The sequence below is a fragment of the Bos grunniens genome, chromosome 11 (assembly GCF_055505025.1).
Source record: "Bos grunniens cultivar Pamir isolate PY7600 chromosome 11, Bosgru_T2T1.0, whole genome shotgun sequence".
NCBI classification, from domain to species: Eukaryota; Metazoa; Chordata; class Mammalia; order Artiodactyla; family Bovidae; genus Bos; species Bos grunniens.
This window is the reverse complement of record NC_141175.1, coordinates 44,544,395-44,565,413: the sequence shown is the minus strand read 5'-3', so window position 1 is coordinate 44,565,413 and position 21,019 is coordinate 44,544,395. Positions and strand designations below refer to the sequence as shown.

The window sequence follows — 21,019 nt, the reverse complement described above, 5'->3', positions numbered from 1 at the left end:
AGCAAGTCCATGAGCCGCAAGATCCCACGTGACTCAAGGAAGATCCCACGTGTGGCAACTAAGACCTGATGCAGCCAAAGAAATTAAAACAACAACAAATCTGTATTCTTTTCTGCTGTTACTCTGTCTCTGTCAGTTTAATTTGCAGACCCATCCTGGGACCTAAGGGGGACCTGTCCTGTACACCCTACAATCGCATGAGCCAAAACATCCCCCCGCCCTTTTCCCTTTAAGCCAATGCAGGGTCCAGGTCCCCACCCTGTGCTGTCAAAGGAGCCCCAGGAATGAATGAACATCCAGCACTTGTGTAGCAAGGGCTGGAGTGATTCCAGGCTGCAGCCCTGAAGGATGGGAAGGAGGTAGGCATGAGCAGGGACAGTGGCCAGAAAGGCAGGAGGAGGGGTCTCTCAGAGGGTGACTGTGGATGTGGGCCCAGCTGGGTAGAGCGTGTGAGTGAACCCTCGCTCCAGGGGTCCCTGAGAGGGGAGCCTGGGTTTCTGCTGGTGGAGGCAGGACCCTGACTGGCCAGCCTGGATTCAGAGCCCCGCAGGAGGCCAGCAGCTGTCTGACTGGCCTCCGGCACACTTCCTCCACATGGTAATCCCTTCCTATTTTACAATGTGGAGCTGGGGCTACACACTCAGATTATACCATGACTAACCAGTAGTGTCATCTTAGAGCTGGCTTCATTTCACATTCAGAGTTTGTCCTCTTCCCCTCCAACCCTTCCATTCTTTCTACTTCCTTCCAGCCCTCAGCTTTTCTTATTTCCCATTTTTAAAATGTCTGAAAATGTGCTCACCATTGACACCTTTGCCCTGGTGAGGTGGGTGGGTGACAGGGAAAGAACCCTAAATCATGACTTTTTAGAATAAGTTTTAGACACCCCAGCCAGCAGCTTCTGAATTCCACACCAGGCAAAGGCAAGGTTCTGGATATTCTCATGGTAACCCTGATTTACATCCCAGGAGGAGATTTCTGGATCACGAACTGGACTCTGGGTGGTGTTCATGGAGCAATGTTTGCATCAAAGACCTGTGTGCCAGCCACCTCTGGGATCTGCTGGGGCCTGAGATGGCCCTCCACCTCCTCCCTGCCCCACCCAACCTCTGACTCTTCCTGACCTTGCTCTTTCCTGCTGCACCCAGGTGGGGCCTGCCACCTCCCCAGTGCAGTCCTCTGTGACTCAGTGGAAGCCGGTGACCACTTCCCCCCACCCCACCCACACTCACATTCCAATGGCCAGCTCACTCACTTCTTGGCACCCGACCCACACGCACAGGCCTCTGCCTAGAGTAAATAGTCCTCTCTATGGGATGATTTACGACCAGGGCCTTGCCTGTATGGGAAGGGATCATGTGTATCTTAGCCTCCAAGTGCATGCTTTTCTCTGCACAGCTAATAGCTGGCCTCTGTGAATCTTCCTTTTGACCTCTGACTGACCTGGAGTATTTTGTTTAAGGGAACTAGAGACTTATTTTTCAGTGCTGTACCTAGTACAATGCTGGCTCAACACATGTTTAAAGAAAAGAGTATTTAAAAAGAGACATTAATAAATGGAGAGTAATTTAGGGGGCCCTTAGTCTTCCCCAGGACCTGACAGATCCTACCACCTCCATAAGGACTTATTTTGGCCACATTAAAGGTGAAGATGGAGATACCTGGGCTGATGTCCCAGCTTTGCCACTCTGGGGTCTCAGGCACATTCTAAGACCCACCTAAGCCTCATTCCTCACCTGGCTACTGGAGGTGATAGCTCCATATTTCATCAGTTCCAAGCTGTGTTGTTTCTCACCCTTTAGACTCTGAAGCTAGGACATGTCTTTCAATTCACACAATGTAGGGAGTTGCATCGCTTTTGCTTCAATGCCCCTTCCTACAGGAGGAGCCCAGGGGTGGTCCTGTGACTTGTTCTGGCCAATGGATTGTGAAAGGTAGTGACATGTGTCACTTAATGGGCTGAAGCTTTAAAAGGTTCACCTCAACAGCCAACAAAGTCCCAGATGGAGACTCTTCCGTGGGCCTAGATCTCACAGTGAAGGTGATGTGGAGCTAAGCTGTAGCTGATGGGCATTTAAGAACAGAGAAGCATAAATCTTTCTTCCTTTCTTCCTTCCTTTCTTCCTGAACTTTCAGATTCTGTATTTATATATATGTATGTATGTGTGTGTGTATGTATACATATATATATATAACTTAAACTACCCCACAGGGCCATTTAAAATTATCTTTAGCAGCAGTTTATCATGTGAAAATTAGTCAAATCACCCATAAGAACAAAATAAAGCAAGACAACTACTCAGATGGCTCAATGATTTACTGTATTGGGGGCTATTTCTATTATTGAACCACTTTTAATACTAAGGATTATCAAAGTTTTTAATCATCATCTCCTGTGCATCTGTGCTATGTTTTGATAGCACAATCTAGCATATCCTGTACTTGTCTTCTAGTTAGTTGACAGGTTTTTTTTTTTCTTTCTTTCTTAGTGGTCCATAATGGGGCAACCCACAAGTGGTCGTGGTGTGGATTCAAGGGGACCCAGTAGTACCTCACACAGGCTGAATGAGTGAATCCATGCGAGCCACTTAGCACAAGTGGTGGTCTACAGTGAGTATTCTCTTCGTGTCAGTCATTACATTTCCAGCCCTCTAGAAATACAATGGCATTTGCTAGAAGTTTGGTATAGTGATCTGATGACATAGAAAGCTCGCAGCCCCCTCAGATCCCTTGTGGAATGAGAAAGGGTATAAATAAATTCAAGTAAACAAGAATGTGGCTTGGGTACTTGCTGGTGGGGGCTCTTTGAGGGTGTAGGTGTTTGGGTAGGTAACAAAGAATGTTAACTTTCTTCTCATGAATTAACAGTTTATTGCCTGGGATGTGAGAAGATGGGAGAAATTTTTCAAGTGTGCGAATTTTTGGTGCAACAGAGTGAAGAAATGCCATCTTCTTTTAGATGGAGAAAATCTAAGAATCTTGACTTTTTGCAGAATTAGGAATGGCTCACAGATCCGGACTGAAGAAACCAGGAGTGTAGCGTACCATGTTAGTCCCTCAGTCATGTCTGACTCTTGGCGACATCATGGACTTTAGCCCACCAGGCTTCTCTATCCATAGGATTCTCCAAGCCAGAATACTGGAGTGGATTGCCATTCCCTTCTGCAGGAGATATTCCTGACCTAGGTGTCAAACCTGGGTCTCCTGCATTGCAGGCAGATTCTTTACTGACAGAGTCACCAGGGAAGCCCCAAAGAAACCAGACTTCCAGCTAATTTTGCATTTTATAATATACCCAGATGATTTGGAATAGCTCTCTCCAGGACTTTTATAGCCAGTCCCTGCAGACCCAAAGGCTGTGAGAGTGTTCCATGTGCTGGGCTGGGCTGAAGTCCAGTTGTAAGGGCCACTAGGTCTGTCTCTGACGTGTCATAGCCTCTGTCCTCCCGTCAGCATTCCCCCAACGCTGCTGCAGCTCATGTTACTGGCCTGCCACCTCCTTCACTCACAAGGATGATGAAAGGCATTTAGCCTGAAGTATTAGTGATGTAAGCATTACTTCCTCAGGAGCATTTGTACTTTAAAAAAAAACCTAGAAAAAGTGGAAAAGAAAACCATAGGACTAGTATGGAAGGCTGTGTTAGGGGTCTGTTAATTCCAAGAAATAGAAAGTTGGCTTAAGTTAAAAAAGAAAAGGACTTACTGGAAAACGAATTCATATGAAACCTGGTTGCAGGTAGTATAGTGTGACCTTAAGGAACAGAAAGTTCTCGGGCAACTCTTCCCTCCAGCTTTTTAAAAATTACATCCCCAACTCTTCTTCACTCTTCAGGGTGTCCTGGTTTCTCATCTCTCCTGACTGTGTCTATCTCAGTCTTTTCTCCCAGCAGAGAGCTTAGTCATCAGCTTGCTCATGGCCCTACCATGCCTGCCCGGAAATGATGGCTTCAGTGAGACTTTTCTTTTTCGCTTTGTTTTGTTTACTTTAAAAATTTTTGGTCACACCACGCAGCTTGCAGGATCTTAGTTCCCCAACCAGGGATTGAAACTGGGCCCTCAGCAGTGAAAGTATGGAGTCCTAACCACCATAGAATTTGTAGAGAGATGGTATCTTAGAAGTGGTAGTAGAGACATTGCCAGAGACCCTCGTCATCCTTGTCGTCCCACATGAGCATGTGGAAGGCCTATTCAGTTAATGTGTTTTGTAGGTGTGGATGTCCATTCCCTCACACACTTGAAGCCAGAGTTGGTCTACATATCTGTCTCCCCCTTCTCTCCTTCAGTTTGTCATGTCTCCCACGGTGCTGAAGTGCGTTCTCTTTTTTCCCACCACAATCACTTCTTATGTGTAATAAGTTTCACACCTGACAACTTTTTCTAAAATGCAAAGCAAGCCCACCCCTTTGCTGTGTAAATCCTTGTCAGGCTCCCTGACCCAGGCAGGGAGACTCTCTCCCAGTGGCACCACGTCCTTATTTTCGGCTTTGCCTTTTGCCTCCTCCCTTGCTCCAGATCTAACCTCCAAGGAGCTTCTGCTCCCTGATATGCCCTGTCCACTCTTTGCCTACTTAGAAAACTCCTACTTTCCCTCCAAAGCCACCTCCTCTGTGAAGCCTTCCTTGACTACCCACAGACACAGGCCTTTTCTCTTTCATTTGTGTTGCTGTGATGCTTTGTTTACCGATCTCTGCCAGCAGGTCTGTCTACCAGAGTTGGACTCTTTCAAGGCAGGGACTAGGCTTTATTCTTGTCTGTGCAAAGCCCAGAGTCTGGCATCAACTAGATTTTCAGTGTAAGGTAGTTGCAAGGCAGTGAGGCATAATGGTTCACTAGTGCTATCCTGCCTGGGTTCAAAGCCAAGCTCTACTATCTACTATGAGTTAGCAACTTCATGCTTTAGTTTCCCTACCTGTAAAAAGGGAATCATGATACTCCCAATTTTATACATTTTTGCTGAAGTTTAAATGAGGGAACATATGCAAAGTATTTGTTACTTACTATATGTGAGTTATTATTATCTTCATTATTTCTGAATAAGGTGTTCAGCAGGAGAGGGTTCACAAATCCTTGCACCAGCTCAAGATTTTGATTAGTAAAGACTATAACCTGGAGACATGCAAGTTGATTTACTTAAAAATATTCTGTGACAATGGCACACAGGCATGTCATCTTCCTAGTTATGAAATGCCATCTATTTCCTTGAAGGATTTTGCCTATTTCCTCAACTCTTGTCCTTTTGTAGGGAGCACATTTAGTAACCTAAACAGAGTGTTGAAAGAGGCATGGCTGGAAAAGGTTAATCCCAGAGCCTTGGAAGGAACTGTGCTCTGGGGAAAGAGAGGTTTCTAAGGATAGTAGAGAATAACGCTTTCCTGCAACCGTCTGCAACACTGGGAGGCATCGTCGTGGTGATGCAGAGTGTGGGTCCACTTTGCATTTATGTGGGGCTTTGTATTTCTTCAGTTCTGGTGAGGTTCAGTTGAGCTATATTGTGGAGAAAAGAGGCACAGAGAAAGGTTAATGCTTTGGTCAGCTAGGGTGGTATGGCCAGTTATTGGAAAGGTGGGGACTAGACCCCTGATTCATTCAATAGCAAGTATCTGTGAAGCCCACTGTGTGCCAGGCCCAATTTTAGGTGTGGAGGACTCAGCAGAAAGCAAGGCAAACTGGGTCTCTGACGATTCTCCCTACATCAGAAAGGCATTTATTTGACTGCAAATAAGAGAAAATCCAGCCAATAGTGACTTACGCTAAAGTGCGTAATTCCAGTCTGATGGGCTTGCTTTTCCATATATCTTTTCACCCTAGCTTGCCAACTAATATGCTAAGTTGCTTCAGTCCTGTCTGACTCTTGGCAATCCTATGAACCGTAGCCCACCAGGCTCATCTCTCCGAGGGATTCTCCAGGCAAGAATATTGGAGTGGGTTGCCATGCCCTCCTCCAGGTGTCTTCCTGACCCAGGGATCAAACCGTGTCTCATGTCTCCTGCATTGACAGGCGGATTCTTTACCACTGGCGCCATCTGGGAAGCCCTTGTCAACTAACACAGTCATATAATTCCTCTTGGAAATGCTTGAAAATTATACGCACTCACAGAGTTTATTGCTACCTACAGCGGTAGATTGCAAAAATGGCCACAACTGTTCTCTCCTCCCTGTGCTTACTGCTCTGCAAGCAGGCTTTGCAGCCCCTCCCAGAAAGAGCCGCAGGCTGTTTCTCTACTCCTTGAATTCACGCTGCCCCAGTGACTTGCTTGGCCCAGAAGAATGCAGTGGGTGTTATTCGTACAGTTCTGAGCCTAGGCCATGAAAGAGCATGCCTGCTTCTCTCTCTGGAACTCAGGTGAATAGGCCAGGCTAGACTGCCAGAGAATGATAGTCCACATGGAGCAGGGAGGGCTGCCCCAACTGAGGCCACTGCAGACCAGCGGGCCCCCGGCCAATGGGGCAGCAGACAGCAGAGCATGAGTGAGCACAGCCTAAGATGCCCAAATGCAGAGCCATGGGCTAAATAACTCCTGTTGTTTTAAGTCATCAGTTAAACAGAAAGAGCTAACTGATAGGCTTACTGTGTGCCAGACACTGGCTTGTACTTTATGTAATTGTCCTATTTCTTTAAACTTTATCAGTATCTATCAGCATGTAGAATACGTGTTCTGGGAAGAAATAGCCCCCAGCCAGCCCCTCAGTTTGCTTCTGTCTAAAATTCTGATTGAATTTAGGTATAGCCATTGGCTCCAAGGAGCTTTCAGGCTCTGACAAGAAGATCAGAGTATTCTGTGATATTGCTTAGTCTCCTGTCACTTAAAGGTGTTTGGGGTTACAGAAGTGGCACTCCAGTTGGCATCCATTCAACTTCTCATTCTGCCAGCAGCTCCTTGGGGGCTTCTGTCTGTTTTCAAGCATATGTAGTTCCTAGATGTCAGGGACCAAGAGATGATCAGACAGTCCTAGGGAAACCAAAGGGAGAAAGCAAGCTACTCAATTCTTTCTATTTAGAGAGAAGTGGGAGTCGATGGATGGTGGTAGCTTAAAGCTCTTGGCAGGATGACAGTCACCAAAGCAGTGGCCACGGTAAGTGCCAATGTAAGGCACAGCCTCAAGCCAAGAAGCAGGGTGTGGTCTGAGGCTGGTAAATGTTCCTGCTGGGGTAGCCCCACTCCGGTGCGCATAACCTCACTCTGGATCTTACTGTGGGATTCAAGGCATGACTTATCACAGTCCTTTGGGGTGACAGACATTTATTTAAAGTCAAGGTGTCTGCCAAAAGATAATAGCTTTAAATGTAAAATTACAAATCATTATGGGTAATGCAATGCAAATTGCTAGAGAAGCATTGGCAGTGTTATACTTTGATTTCATTTTTGCTTTTCTTTCATTGCCAGCCTTGTCTAAAGTTGCTTGCTGCTAGGGATACCTTATTCACACAGTTTATCCTTCAGCTGTGGCCTGATGTTGTCCTCTGGAGGAGATGTGCATGGAGGCCAAGGGGATCATGGAAGACTCCCTTTGCCCACACAAACTGGGATTATTTCTAAGAAACCCAGACTTGACTTTTCAATGTTGGTTTCTTCATTTACCCTCTGGGCAGTGCCTGGACATGTTCAGTTTCCACTGGGAATTGGAGGTCAATTTTAATAGTTAATCCAAAAGGCATCCTTCATTAAATGCTAAGTGACGGCTTTTAAATAACCAGTTGCTAGATTTGTCTCTTCTTTACCACCTCTGGGTCTCTGCTGGAGGAAGACTTATAAGCACTTTAGTCCTTAAAAGTTTCAGACTTGAGTTTTGTATACTTTTTTCCCCAAGGGATGTGGACAAATTGAAAAGTGGTCATTTCTCATCTGCTTTTCCTTTTGGCTGGGGGAGGGCGAGATGGCTGGATTTAAGGCCTGTCTCTAAGCCACAAAACCAGGAAAGAAAGGAAGAAGCAACAAAAAAATTAATAAGTGTTAAAACATGTTTTATAGCAAAATATCTTTCAAGGAAAGGGGTTCAAATGGGCTGACCATTTGGTTGCTGAGAGAAGCCTTACCAAACATATTTCCCCAAACAGTAGATGTCTCCAAGGGGCAACTGCCGAGAGGGTTTTCGACCAAGGTTTCCAGGGTCTTCAAGCTGAGAACAATCTCCTTGCAAGGCTGTGTGGGGCTTGCTTCATCTTCCTCTTTTTTTCAGCTCCCCTGTGGCCACCTGTTTCCGAGGAGCTCGGTTCTCATAATGACAAGGAAACCTAGAGGCTGAAAATAGAGCGGATTTCCCAGAATCTCAGGTACCAAGAGCAGAGAGGCGTGGGCACTTCTTGGACATGAGCTCACATTAGCTGATGAAACGCCTCTGTCATGTGCCTTCAGCTCCAGCCAGCTCCGGGTGACAGGGAAGGAAGCCAGTTTCACTGGGAAATACTGCAGAGATTTTCACCATGTTTTCAAGGGAAGAGACGAGCTTCTACACACTGGAAATAGGGGCCAGACTCAAATGAACCTGTGGCTGGGACGGCCTTTTCTAACGGAAGCGTTCAATCAGTTCCTAACCGTGGGAACTGCATTAGATCCCTAGCCCCATAACTCTCATCTGGATGCCTGTCACCCCAGCACTTGTCATCTGTGAACAAAGTCTGTCAGCCAGGCATCTCCTCCCTGAGACCACAGGCTTCTGAGTTAGTAAGAAACTTATCATTTCAAAAGAAGCTTTGTAACTTGTCTGGATGGTCCTTAGCCTATTTCATTATACACAGCCTACAAGCAAAGTGTCCTCAGTTAATACTGCTCACAGCCATCTGTGTTAGAGCATTCCCCAGCCTCTTTGCTTAGAGTTCTGACCCAAGAAAATAATATAATAACAAACACAAGACTTCCCTGGTGGTCCAGTGGTTAAGAATCTGCCCGCCAATGCAGGGGACATTGGTTTGATTCCTGGTCCAGGAAGATCCCACATGCCATGGGGCAACTAAACCCTTGTGCTATCTAGAGCCAGAGCTTTGTAACAAAGAGTAGCCCCCACTCTCTGCAACTAGAGAAAGCCTGTGTACAGCAATGAAGACCCAGTGCAATTGAGTTGGAAAAAAAAAAAAAGCAAACACGTATTTGTTCTCTGTTGCCATGTAATAAATTACCTCCAAACTTAACATTTATTGCCTCACAGTTTCTTTGGGTCAGAAATTCTCCTTAACTTGGCAGTTCCAGTTCAAGGTCTCTTACAGTAAGGTTTTAGTCACAATGTCAGCAGAGGATCCTATCATCTGAAGGCTTGACTGGGGCTGGAGGATCCACTTCCAGGACAGCTGGCTTCCTTACCTGGCTGGCAACTTGGTGCTGCTGTTGGCAGGGTGTCTCAACTCCTAAACTATGTGAAGGGATTACTTTGATTAATTTTTTTAAATACATAGTAAACTGAGTAAATAGATATTCACTAGGAAGGACATAAGGGGCTTCCCTGGTAGCTCAGACAGTAAAGAGTCCGCCTCCAGTGCAGGAGACCTGGGTTCCATCTCTGAGTCGGGAAGATCTACCAAACTTCCCTATTGCTGTAATTATGCCTGCTCTGCTTTACACTGCCCCTGGTCTCCCCTACTGAGCGTCATGTGCCTCGGGATCAGGAGCCTGGGTATTGATATCTCCAGTGCCCCCTCCCCTGACCCCAGGCGCGACCTGCTCCTCTTCCTCTGCTGCCCAGGAGTTTACCCACCATGACCCACACAGAGGGTGTTCAACACAAAGAAAGTCAATCGAATGGCCTTCTACCTGTAGGGAAGACACTGACTCAGAGGAGACTCTCAACCCACGTTCAATGAGAATGAGCAGGAACACAGATCTCCATCATCCCGATTTGATCCCCCAAAGGAACCGGGGTGCCGAGAATGGTGAGTGGGAATGAGGGAACAGGAGCAGAGACCTCAATGATTTCTTTTCTAAGCTGAATCAGGGGTTTCACTCTGCATGGAGTCTCAGGCAAGAGTGGGCAGGTTTGAAGGTGGCTGGCCACCCTCAAACATGGTCCTGAGGCCTGACTGGTGGCTCAGCACAATGGAGAAATTGATCCCTGCCAGGGCTGCGGGAGGCACAGGGTGAAATAAACCTTTCTCCTTTAAGAAGGAAAATGTGTTTTCCCACTCGGGCTACTCCCTGTTGGTGCATCCTGCTCAGGCGTTGACAGGAAGTGGGGAGGAAGGAAAAGAGGAAGGAGGGCATTTCCTCTCCTAGGCTGGGTTGCCAAAGCAACTGGTCTAAGATTCCTCTTATCTGCGGGTTTCCCTGCTACTAGTCCAGAAGGCTAGTAGCACTTTCTCGCCTGGCACTCCCACTCGAGAATGTACTTCCTCCGGGGTCTGTTTCCATGTCTCCACCACTGCTTGCCCACTTGCTCCAGGACAAACCCTCTCCTCCCTGCTCCCCCACTCTGGCCAGGCTGGTTTGTCTTTCAAGACCTGAGTAAGTCAGGATTCCTTTGACTGCCCAGGAAGGCAACCCACTTCATACTGGCTTAAACTAGAAAAAGAATGTAGAATGTCTGGGCTTAGAATTACCATACGACCCAACAATTCCACTCTTATGTATATATTCCCAAAGACTTGAAAACAGGCATGCAAACAAATACTTGCACATGAATGTCCACAGAACCATTATTCATAATAGCTCGAAGGTAGAAGCAACTCAAATGTCCATCAGAATAGACAAAATGTGGTATATTCCTTACAGTGGAATACTATTTGGCCTCAAAAATAAATGACGTACTTAAAACATTCTACAATATGGGTAAACCTTGAAAACATCACGCTAATGAAAGAAACCAGATGCAAGAGGTCACATGTTGTATGATTCCACTTATCTGAAACTTCTTGAGAGAAAGAGGGAATAGGAAGTGATGGCTTGATGGGGACGGGGTTTCCTGTTGTGGTGATGTAAATGTCTTCGAAACTGGATAGAGGCAATGGTTGCCCAACCTTGCGAACGTACATTAATGCCACTGAAGCACACACTTTAACATAGTTAATGGTTAATTTTATGTTATGTGAAATTTACCTGAATTTTAAAAAATAAAATCTAATGACAATTTGAGCGGGAGTCAAGACTTCTTTGTTGTAAACAGAATGCCCAGGATGGACCCCGATGGCTTCAGACGTGGCTAGGTTTCGGGCCTCTGCAAAGCTATCAAGGTTTTGTCTCCATCTCTCAGCTCCGCATTCATCTGGGCAGCCCTCAAAGGGTGGGAGGAGAGGACCACTGCCGGCTCTGGTGTCACGTGGTGTTCAGTGAGCAAGAAAGATTTCTTCCTGGCTGGAACCATCATTCTCACCAGGGTATGAAGACCTCTGACTAATCTGGCTCCAGTCATCTGGTCACCCCTGTGGCCAACCCAGGATGGGGGTCTTGGAGAAGGTGGGAAGTCGGCACCACCCAAAGCTCATCCATAGGCTGAATGGGCTACTGTGGAGGAGAAGGTGATTCCCCCAGATAAAGGATGCTGAGTAGCAAAAGTGATTTCTATAGAGCCTTCACTGGCTCTTACCATCTTCCCTGGAAGACCCTTCCTTACCGACCCCCGCACCCCGCACCCCTCACCCCAACCCTGTGCCACGGCTCAGCTCCTTCCCAAAGCCTCTCTGTCTGCTTGACCCACTGGGACCTCCCTTGCCAGCAGTACTACACTCAAGAGCAGAATCCAGCCCTGTAGGTGGTGGTTTTAATTTGTTCAGTCTTTACAGAGCGCAGCTTGGCACTGTGCACTAAAATTTGAATGTCCTTTTCTTTTGATCCTGCAGTCATACGGGAATACATCCTAAGGAAATTTCAGCCCGAGTGCAAAGATGTATATGCATATGGATGGCCTCTGGCTAATTATTGACAACAGTGAACCTAGAATAACAAAAATGATCATCAACGGGAGATGGATTAAATAAATTATGGTGAAGATGAACGGATAGCCATGCAGCTGTTTAAAGGATAAAAAAAAATCTCCATTTATTGACTTGACCATGAAATTTAATTTTTTAAAATAGTGTTATTTATTTATTCAGTTTTGGCTGCGCTGAGTCTTTGTTGCTGCTCGGGCTTTTCTCTAGTTGCGGCGAGCAGGGGCTACTCTAATTGTGGTGTGGGGCTTTCATTGCAGTGGCTTCTCTTGCTGAAGCTCCCAGACACTAGAGTACAGGCTTAATAGTTGTGGATGCACAGGCTTAGGTGCTCCTCGGCATGTGAGATCTTCCCAGATCAGGGATTGAACCCACGTCTCCTGCATCAGCAGGTGGATTCTTCACCACTGAGCCAGTAGGGAAGCCCTGAAATTTAATTTTTAAAAAAGGATATAAAAAGGAAATATACTGCAACTCCATGTTTTAAAAACATAACCCTTGTAAATGAGCAGGGAGACCATAATTTCAGTCTCTGTATGGACTTAATGGCCCAAATTAATACGAAATAAATTGCATTATTTAATTACATCTCTAGAAGAACATTAAAAGAGCTCCAGAAAAATAACCACATCAGTCCGTCTCCAAAGCCCCGTCTTCCAAGCCCAATTCTCTACACCCCGTCGCTTCTCCTGAGCCTCTAACGTGCTACAAACTAAACTGCGTACCGAACTCTAGTTCAGAAGGCTTTTCCCTACCCTGGACCTCATCCCATCTCACTGCATTCCTTTATTATGTAGATCAGTTTAGCTTTTCTCAGCAAGTGATCATTCTTCCTCTCTGTGGAAGAGTGAAGTGAAGAGAAACCAAACAGGCAAGTTTAGAATGTTCGTCAGTGGACAGGGGCAGGAAGAAGAAGACACTCTGATGTTAATAATTATATCTCATGTAAAAACATGGATCTGCATGCATAGAAAATAGTGTGGGAAAAATACACAATAATGATATCAGGGCTATCAGTGGGTAGTGGGATTAATAGGTGATTTTTTGCTCTTTATATTTTTTGTCTGAATTTCTTTTTATAGAGCATGCTCTAGTTTTAAATTCAGAAAGCTTGTTTTTTTTTTAAAGAAGCCTTGTGCAGTGGTATGTGTCTTTCTATTCTTTTTTCTTTCAAGATCCAGCAAAGGATAAAGAAAATTAAGATTCCCAATCCATCCTCAACACATGATGTCTCTTTTCCTGTTTAATTTTGGAACTTTTAAAAAGTAACCCTCCTTTCACATATCAGGAGAAATATGAATAAAAGAACATTCCTTAGTGGGTTTATAAATGTTATCCATAATATGCTACCCTGCAGGTGCATTTAAAATAAGGCAGCCTGGGGACTTCCCTGGCTGTCCAAAGGTTAAGACACCACCTTCTGATGCAGAGGGTGCAAGCTTGATCCCTGGTTGAAGAGCTAAGATCCCACAAGCCTCCTGGCCAAAAGACCAAAATGTAAAACAGAAGCAACATTATAACAAATTCAATAAAGATTTTAATAATGGTCCATGTCAAAAAACAAAATCTTGGAAAAAAAAAAAATTAAAGCAGGCTGATGGGAATTCCCTTGTGGTAGAACTTGGTGCTTTCACTGACAAGGGCCCAGGTTCAATCCCGGGTCAGGAAACTAAGATCCTGCAAGCTGCATGGCATGGCAAATAAATAAAGCAAGCAGAGCCTGCCATGGAAGGACTGAGGTAGTCCTGAGAGTGAAGGTCAAGCTTGTCACAGCCTGGGGTTGGGGGCGGGGTGCCGGCCTCCCTCAGCAGCTACCCCTACCACCTACCCTTCTTCAAACAGAAGGTAACCCCTGTGGCCTAGCCACCATGTACATCCCAGAGTGGCTTGCGAGAGGCTCCAGAGGGCCTGAGTGACCTGGCCTTTTGTCAAGCCAAGCAGGAACTCTCCCCTCTGCAGACTTGCTGTGTGAGAGCTCTGCTCTCTGAGCAGGGTAAAAACGACCTTACTGCCAGCTTCCCTTTTCCTGCTGGGTCCCTCCCTGGCTCCTCTGCCACCTCCCCTGGGTCCCCTCTGGGCAGCTTAATTTTTGTGTCTGGGCCAGGTGGGGAAAAAGCATTTGGCTCCGCCTGTTGTTGTCAGGAGTCCAACAGTACCAGGGGTCGTGCCTGGTTTCAAGTATTTCCCAGTGCCTTGCCTTGCTCTGTAGTCAAGTCTCTAGCCAGGATTTTTTGGCTCTGGGAAAGACTGAGTGCCTGTCGGAGCCTTCCTAGGCCTGTGTTTCATTTGCAGCTGCCTGGCTTTGACTGGGTGACGGTTCGGCCCTCCCCAGTCAGCCCATCCCCTTCTGCTTGGCCAGCAGAGGAGGCCCTTTGTGTCGTCATCCTGGGGCTTAGGAGGGAGGAGGCTCCTAGTTTCTGTCCCCAGCCTGGTGTCCGGGGTTTACAGCGGCTTTGGCCCAGGCTTGGGGGTGGCATGCCTTCCAAGAGCAAGCAGTTCCTGCCCGTCTGGCAAAGGGAAGAGTGCCAACCCCAAACAGCCCTGGCCCCTCACTGTTTCTAAGTCAGACTGGGACCTATTCAGCACCTGGCACTCTCCCGCTAGAAATTTCCAGCTGTTCTGATCTTTCACACAGAACTTGGCAAGGCTGAAGAGGTCTAGAAGCAAATGAATTTCAGGAAGCCTGCAGAACACCAGGCCTGGGCTGGGGGGCACTCTCCCCCTCCCTGCTTTTGGACTCCCTCTCAGGCTCCCTGAAATGCCACATCCTGCCTTTGGATTCACCTGGGGCAGAGGACCTGATGGGGTGTCAGACCCTGGAGTCCAACTGCCAGGGAAGAGAGAGCCGAGCCGTGTAGCATGTGACCCTGAGCCCCAGGCAAGGTGCCTGAAGGTTGCCAGTCCAGTGCGGGGGTGGGAAAGGGTGTGAGTCAAGGTTGCAGGTTCCAGAACCTATTTGGGAGCCTGTTTGGGACCTGGCATAGACCGAAGATTCAAGGGACCCAGATGTGTTCTCATCACCATACGCAACCCAGACCCTGCTCCGGTGTAGGAGAGCTGTGAATGTTAAAATTATGCATCCTTGACAAAGATCTCTTCTCTTCTGTTTCTTTCAGACTACAGTGTATTTCCTGAGCTCTCCTTTGCTTTTCTTAAGGTACGGGGATCTGTAGTGCACACAGATAAATACTCAAGTATTTGTAGCCTACGGCGGCAAATTGTGGGGAGTGTGTAGTTGTAACCATTGGAGGAGGAAAAAGGTATTATTGGTCAGTTTCTTCTTTATACTTTTTCCACTCTAGTAAGTGCCCTGGAGATAAACTAGGTAGTTGGAAAGGTGCCCTGCCTGTGCTCACCCTTCCAGCCCAGCATGTATTTCCTGCTCCCTTCCTCCGGGGTTGGTGGAGGGAGTGGGGAGGGGGTTGCTAACCCCATCAGCCCACCTCTGCCTTGGGAGTGAGGAGCTGCCCAGACTGAGGTGTTCAGGAAAGTTGTGTCAGGCTCTTCCCCTTGAACCTAGGGAATTCCCAGGATGGTGGGCGGTGGGACCCGGATGGTGGGGAGGAGAAGCTGTAGACAGGGCCGGTGATGACTGGTCCCAGTGACTTCGGTTTCGCCTGGCCTCTGGCTAATGCCAGGCAGCACAGGGGTAAAGAATCCGCCTTCCAATGCGGGAGACTTAAGAGATGTGGGTTTGATCCCTGGGTGGGGAAGATCCCCTGAAGAAGGAAATGGCAACCCACTCCAGTATTCTTGCCTGGAAAATTCCATGGACAAGGATCTTGGCGAGCTACAATCCATGGGGTCGCAGAGTCGGCTTGACAGAGCGACTGAGCACACGCACACACTGGCTAATTCAGGAGGACTTGCGGCCTTTGCCGGCTTGGGCCCTCACAAGCCCCACTCAAGGTGGACAGGGTCTGCTCTCAACCACAGACGATTCCGCGACTGTCCAAGGTCTCTCAGCCTGTCAAGCGCCCCAGAACTCAAGTGCCCTGGCTCCCCGGGCTGGGGATAGTTCCCGCCTTGGCCCTCTCAGTGCCCGGTCTGCACCCATCGCCCAGTCCCCTGGCACAGCCTCGGGGCAGGGCGCGGGCGTGTCTGGGCTGGGCCTGGCCGACGGCGGCTCACGCAGGGCACGGAGAGCAGGAGCAGGAGCTGGAGGCCGGCTCTTAACCGGTGCCCCAGCCCGGCCGGGTGGCGCCGGGAGGGCCCCCGCGGCTCCCGGCGGAGGCTCGGGCCACGGCCATTGGCCGCCGAGCCCTGGGTCGGGCGGGGGAGCGGGCCCAGGCGTCGGGTTACTCAGACCGAGCGGCTGCGGGGCAGGGGGGGAGGGGCGGCCGCAGCAGCTGGCCGGGAGTGGGTGGGGGCGGGGGCCGCGGGCAGAAGGACGCCCCCCTCCCTCCAACCCGCGGACGGGCCCCTTTCTTGGCCTTAAAGGGAAACTATTACCGTATTTGCATCCAGCAGCAAACAGTTGTGAAGGCCCATTGCGTGTCAGGTGCTGTGCTGGACTGGAGCGCGCGTGCAAAATGGCCTAGACGGCGTTCTGCCCAAACTTGCCTCTATAAGAAATCTACACGGAAGAAGAACGCTGAGGACACCAGGAAGCAGGGGACCAGGCCCAATTGCGAAACGTGAGAAACCAGAGTTATAGGGGTTCCTTGAAAAGGAAGCCTCCCCTCCAGGCCAGGGTAACCTGGGAAGCTATCCTCAAGGGGCCAGGTGAGGCTGCCCTTATCCATCACGCACCCCGGCGGGGCCGCGGGGGTGGGTGGGGGGCGGAGCGCAGCAGACACTGATGAATGCCCCCTCCCCCTGTAATCCTCACCCAGCCCTCTCTGCCTTCTCATGCAATCTCCTGCAAGCCTGGGACCCTCCCTTCCTCCTGAAGACTGTCTCACCTCTGAGGACCCTGCTGCTCCACAGCCCTGTCCAACAGAGGCTTCTTTCTCCATAGGCCACGCTTCCGGGCCTGGAGATGTCTCCTCACTCACCATTGATGCTTCCCAATCTGGTTCCTATTCCTCCTTCAAAAACCCATCTCCTTTGGAATACACGTCAACAGAGCTTGCTATCCACCGCTTCTAGTTAGTGTCACCTTATTATCCTTCTGCCCACTTTCTCCATTCCTTGACGATTTCAGCACTGGGCTCTTTCTCCTCCACTGTCACCATTCTTGGTGATCTCAACATGCCCCACAGCTTTGGCATGCCCCAAAGCTGATGACCTGCCCCACAACCTTATCCCCTAACTGTCCTGACTACCTTAGTCCTAATGATACATCTCCTGCCCCACCCTGGTCTCCTGGTCATACCCTAGACCTGGAACCATGAATGTCAACGTGCGTGTGTGTTCAGTCGTGTCTGACTATTTGGGACCCCATGGACTGTAGCCCACCAGACTCCTCTGTCCATGGGATTCTCCAGGCATGAATACTGCCGTGGGTTGCCCTTCTCCAGGGGATCTTCCTGACTCAGGGATTGAACCCAGGTCTCCTGCATCGCAGGAGGATTCTTTACCACTGAGCCACTGGGGACCATCTCTTAAATCTCAGATTCAAAGATCCTACTACCTGCCAGCCTGCCAGCTCTTTCACTCCGGTCCTTCCACTCCACCATCTTTCCCACCTGAGACCTCCAGTCCATCGCTGTACTGTTTTTTCACTATTTATCTTCCCTCAGGTCTTATCAGCCAGCTGAGGTTCTATGATCTGGCCTGGGAAATCTTCCTTGCAAACACTCTGAACTTCTTACAGCAGTCTCTCTCCATTGCATTCACCTGGTGAAAACCCAGCTGTGGTTAAATCAAACTGCTTACTTCATACCTGCAACAGAGAAGCTGCACACTGCTGAAGAAACTACCCAGCTACTCTGAATGGGCTCACATCACATTTATGGCCGTAAATTTCTGATGGGTATTTGACAGTCCTACCACCATTTCTTAGAAAAATTCCTTTTCCCTCTTCTTGATGCAACAATTTCACACTTTCTCCTCTTCTGCATACTGTCAACACCCCTTCCTCTTTCGCTCTCAATCTGGCCTCTGACTATCCTTCATAGAGAAAATAGGTACAAACAGACCAACCGCCTGCACTTCCTCCCACCAAAGCCACCAGAATGTCCCCAGCTCTGGGTTCCCTCCGCCCATCTGTGGCCAACCCCTCCATCTGTGCCCTGGGCCCCTTCCCCTTTCACCAGCACACATCTTCCCTTCCTTTCAGCTATAGGGTTAGCCAAAAAGTTTCCATACCAAAAAGATGGTATGGAAAAACCCAAAGGAACTTTTTGGTCAACCCAATATTTCTTCCTCTCTACTCTAACCTTCCCATTGCAGTCGAACAGGACTTAATATCCCTCAATTTAAAAACATATTAGTCTTAGCCCAATTTCCTGCTGCACCATTTTCCGGCTCCTCTGCAGAGCAAATATTCCTGGGAGAGTTGTCTACACAACTCACACTTCTCTTCCTTGCCTCCCTCTCACCTCCACCCATCCCAGTCAGGCCTTTCTCTTGCCATTCCCTTGTCATGGCTCTTATGAGGACACCAGTGACTGACATCTTGGCTAAATTAGTGGCCAGTTTACATCCCTATTTCATCTGGTCTCCCAGTGGTACTGAACATCTTTGACTACTCTGTGGTAGATTGAATTATTGGTCCTAATTCCTGTCACTCCTCCCTGTGTTCTTATCCTATGTAACTTCGCTGCCCCTTTTTGCACTAGAGGTAGAATATATGTTCTTGCCCCTTGACTTTTGAACATCACTATATGACCCATTTTGGCTAACAGAATGAGAGAGGAAGTGACATGGTACAGTTCCAAGCCTAGGCCTTAGGAGTCATTTCCATCTGCCTATCTGTGCCAACGTCATCACCAGGGGATAACCTGCCATAGCTGCCCTGTCCGTGCAAGGATAATGAGGGACATGTATCCAGAGCAGACTTAGACCCAGCCAAGGTCAGCCTCACCTGGCTGACCTCCAGCTGACGCCAGATGTGTGCATAAAATAGCACGTGGCTCAGTGGTAAAGAATCCACCTGCCAGTGCAGGAGACATGGGTTCGATCCATGGCCTGGGAAGATCCTACATGCTGTGGAGCAACTAAGCCCATGTGCCTCAACTACTGAGCCCGTGCTCTAGAGCCTGGGAGCCGTACCACTGAAGCCCGTGTGCCCTGGAGCCCATGCTTCACAAGAGAACCCCGCACACTGCAACTAGAGAAAAGCCCGTGAAGCACCGAAGACCCAGCACAGCCAGAATAAATAAATAAAAGTATTAAAAATATTTACTGTTATATGCCATAGAGATTTTTGTGATTGTTTGTTACCTAGCAACAGCTGACTGATATATCCCTCTTCTTGAAATACTTCCTTTGCTCAGCTTCTTTAGAATCACCATCTTCTGGTTTTCTTCCAACTTCGCAGGCCATTTGTCTCAGTCTCGCTTGCTTGCTCTTCCTCTACCAGATCTCTAAATGTTGGAGTGGCTTCAGTCTCATTTCTCTCACTTCTAGCTTTACATTTTCTCTAAATGGAATGATCCAGGCCCATGGTTTTGAATACTATCCATATGCTAGATGTCAAATTTAAACCTAAAGGAGAGATGCCCCTGAATTCCAGACTCAAACCTGTCTACACATATCCCCCTGACACCTGACAGGTACTGGCATGGCCAAAACAGAACTGCTGATATTCCCCTCCCCACAACATGGGCAATCTGTCCATCCAGTTATCCTAAAAATGAAAGTCATCCTTGTGATAGCTCCAGAGATCTCATCATCTCCATAGCCACAAACCTGCCGTTACCTGCTCTTGCCAGGACATCTGCAACCACATCTTTACTGTTCTCCTCTGCTTCTAGTCCCTGCTCTGCCAAGCAGCCAGAGCCATCTTTCTAAAGAGTAAGTGGAATCTTTTCTCCTGGCTTAAAATCCTCCAAAGGTTTCCCACTGCAACCAAAATAAAATCCACACTGCTTATTTTGACCCATGAGGATATGATGGTCTAGTCTTTGCCTATATTTCAAGAGCCCTCGAAATGTCCTTGTTCACATTGCTCCAGTGACAATGGCCTTCAAAGGTATCTCCTGAACTTAATGGAGTGCATTCCTGCCTCAGGGCTTTTGCATCTCTATCCCTTCTGCTTCGAGTTCTTCCTGCTCAGAAGGTCTTAAAGAGGCCTTTCCTGGCTAAATAAAGCAGCACTAACTAACCCTACCCCCATCCCTACTCTATTCCATTGATTAGCTACTTATCAACATGTGAAACTGTCTGGCTTTATTCTCTTCTATTAAGGCAAAAAATCTTTAAGGGCAGGCATCTGTCTTGGTCTCTGATATATTTCCAGGGCCAGAACATGCCTTGCACATGGTGGGGTGGGGGTAGGGGTGGGTGGCTCTCCGTAAATGTATATTGACTGACTGCAGCCAGAACTGAATGGAGAAGGAAGTAGCCAGCTAGATGGCCAGGAAGGCAACTGCAGGGCCTGAGGTAGGCTGGAGAAGCCAAGATATACCAAGGGGGCAGTGAGAGGCCAGGCTGGCTACAGGGGAGGAAGCAGGTGGGGGGTGGGAGGAGAAAAGTCAGCATGGTGAGAGGCCTTGAATGCCTCCCTCCAAGTCCTTTGAGTTAGTGGGTGCTACCGATGATTATGAATCAAGGACATGATAGGTTCAAAGCAATGATTTCAAATGATTAATATGCTTGAAGGGTTTACGTGTCTGAGTGTCTTTAACTAAGCATTGTCTGTCCCATGGGAGGACAGTTTTAGAAGCCAAAACATCTAGAAGAATCTGGGAGCCCAGGGGAGTGGGAGATCTGTCCCCTTGGATTGAGATGCAAGAAAAACCCATTATCCAACCTTTCAGGGACCAAAATTGAGTTTCTAGTTTTGGAAGATCTCCCTGAGTAATTAAAGGTTTGCTGAGCTACACAGCAGGCACTCAGCCACATGTGTTAACGAGCTGGTGCCCCGTGCCTTAGGCTTCCTTACACCTTCGCCGAAAACGCACACACATACGACCAAATTGCTTTTCTTCACCGTGTGATTGAACACAGCTTCACCAGACCCTCCACCCCACGGATACACCCTAGATCCAGCCCCTTGCCTTCCCAGCCCCCTCCACCCAATTCCATTGTCAGAGCGGAACAAAAGGCCCAAGGCATCCT

The 21,019-nt window shown here is 48.2% G+C and overlaps 4 long non-coding RNA genes across 4 annotated transcripts; 2 read left to right on the top strand and 2 right to left on the bottom strand.

The window, feature by feature from the left end:
- Positions 1-1,979: 1,979 nt before the first annotated feature.
- On the top strand, positions 1,980-9,127 carry LOC147363028 (uncharacterized). Its single transcript, XR_015135880.1, has 3 exons — positions 1,980-2,041; positions 2,490-2,610; positions 8,179-9,127. It is a non-coding gene; the product is annotated as an uncharacterized LOC147363028 (long non-coding RNA).
- Positions 7,362-8,240, bottom strand: LOC147363029 (uncharacterized). Its single transcript, XR_015135882.1, has 2 exons — positions 8,036-8,240; positions 7,362-7,898 (listed from the first exon to the last, which is right to left on the bottom strand). It is a non-coding gene; the product is annotated as an uncharacterized LOC147363029 (long non-coding RNA).
- Positions 9,128-11,934: 2,807 nt separating the features above from the next.
- Positions 11,935-16,615, bottom strand: LOC147363027 (uncharacterized). Its single transcript, XR_015135879.1, has 2 exons — positions 16,304-16,615; positions 11,935-12,277 (listed from the first exon to the last, which is right to left on the bottom strand). It is a non-coding gene; the product is annotated as an uncharacterized LOC147363027 (long non-coding RNA).
- LOC147363026 (uncharacterized) lies at positions 16,441-19,147 on the top strand. Its single transcript, XR_015135881.1, has 2 exons — positions 16,441-16,576; positions 17,536-19,147. It is a non-coding gene; the product is annotated as an uncharacterized LOC147363026 (long non-coding RNA).
- The last annotated feature ends 1,872 nt before the right edge of the window (positions 19,148-21,019 follow it).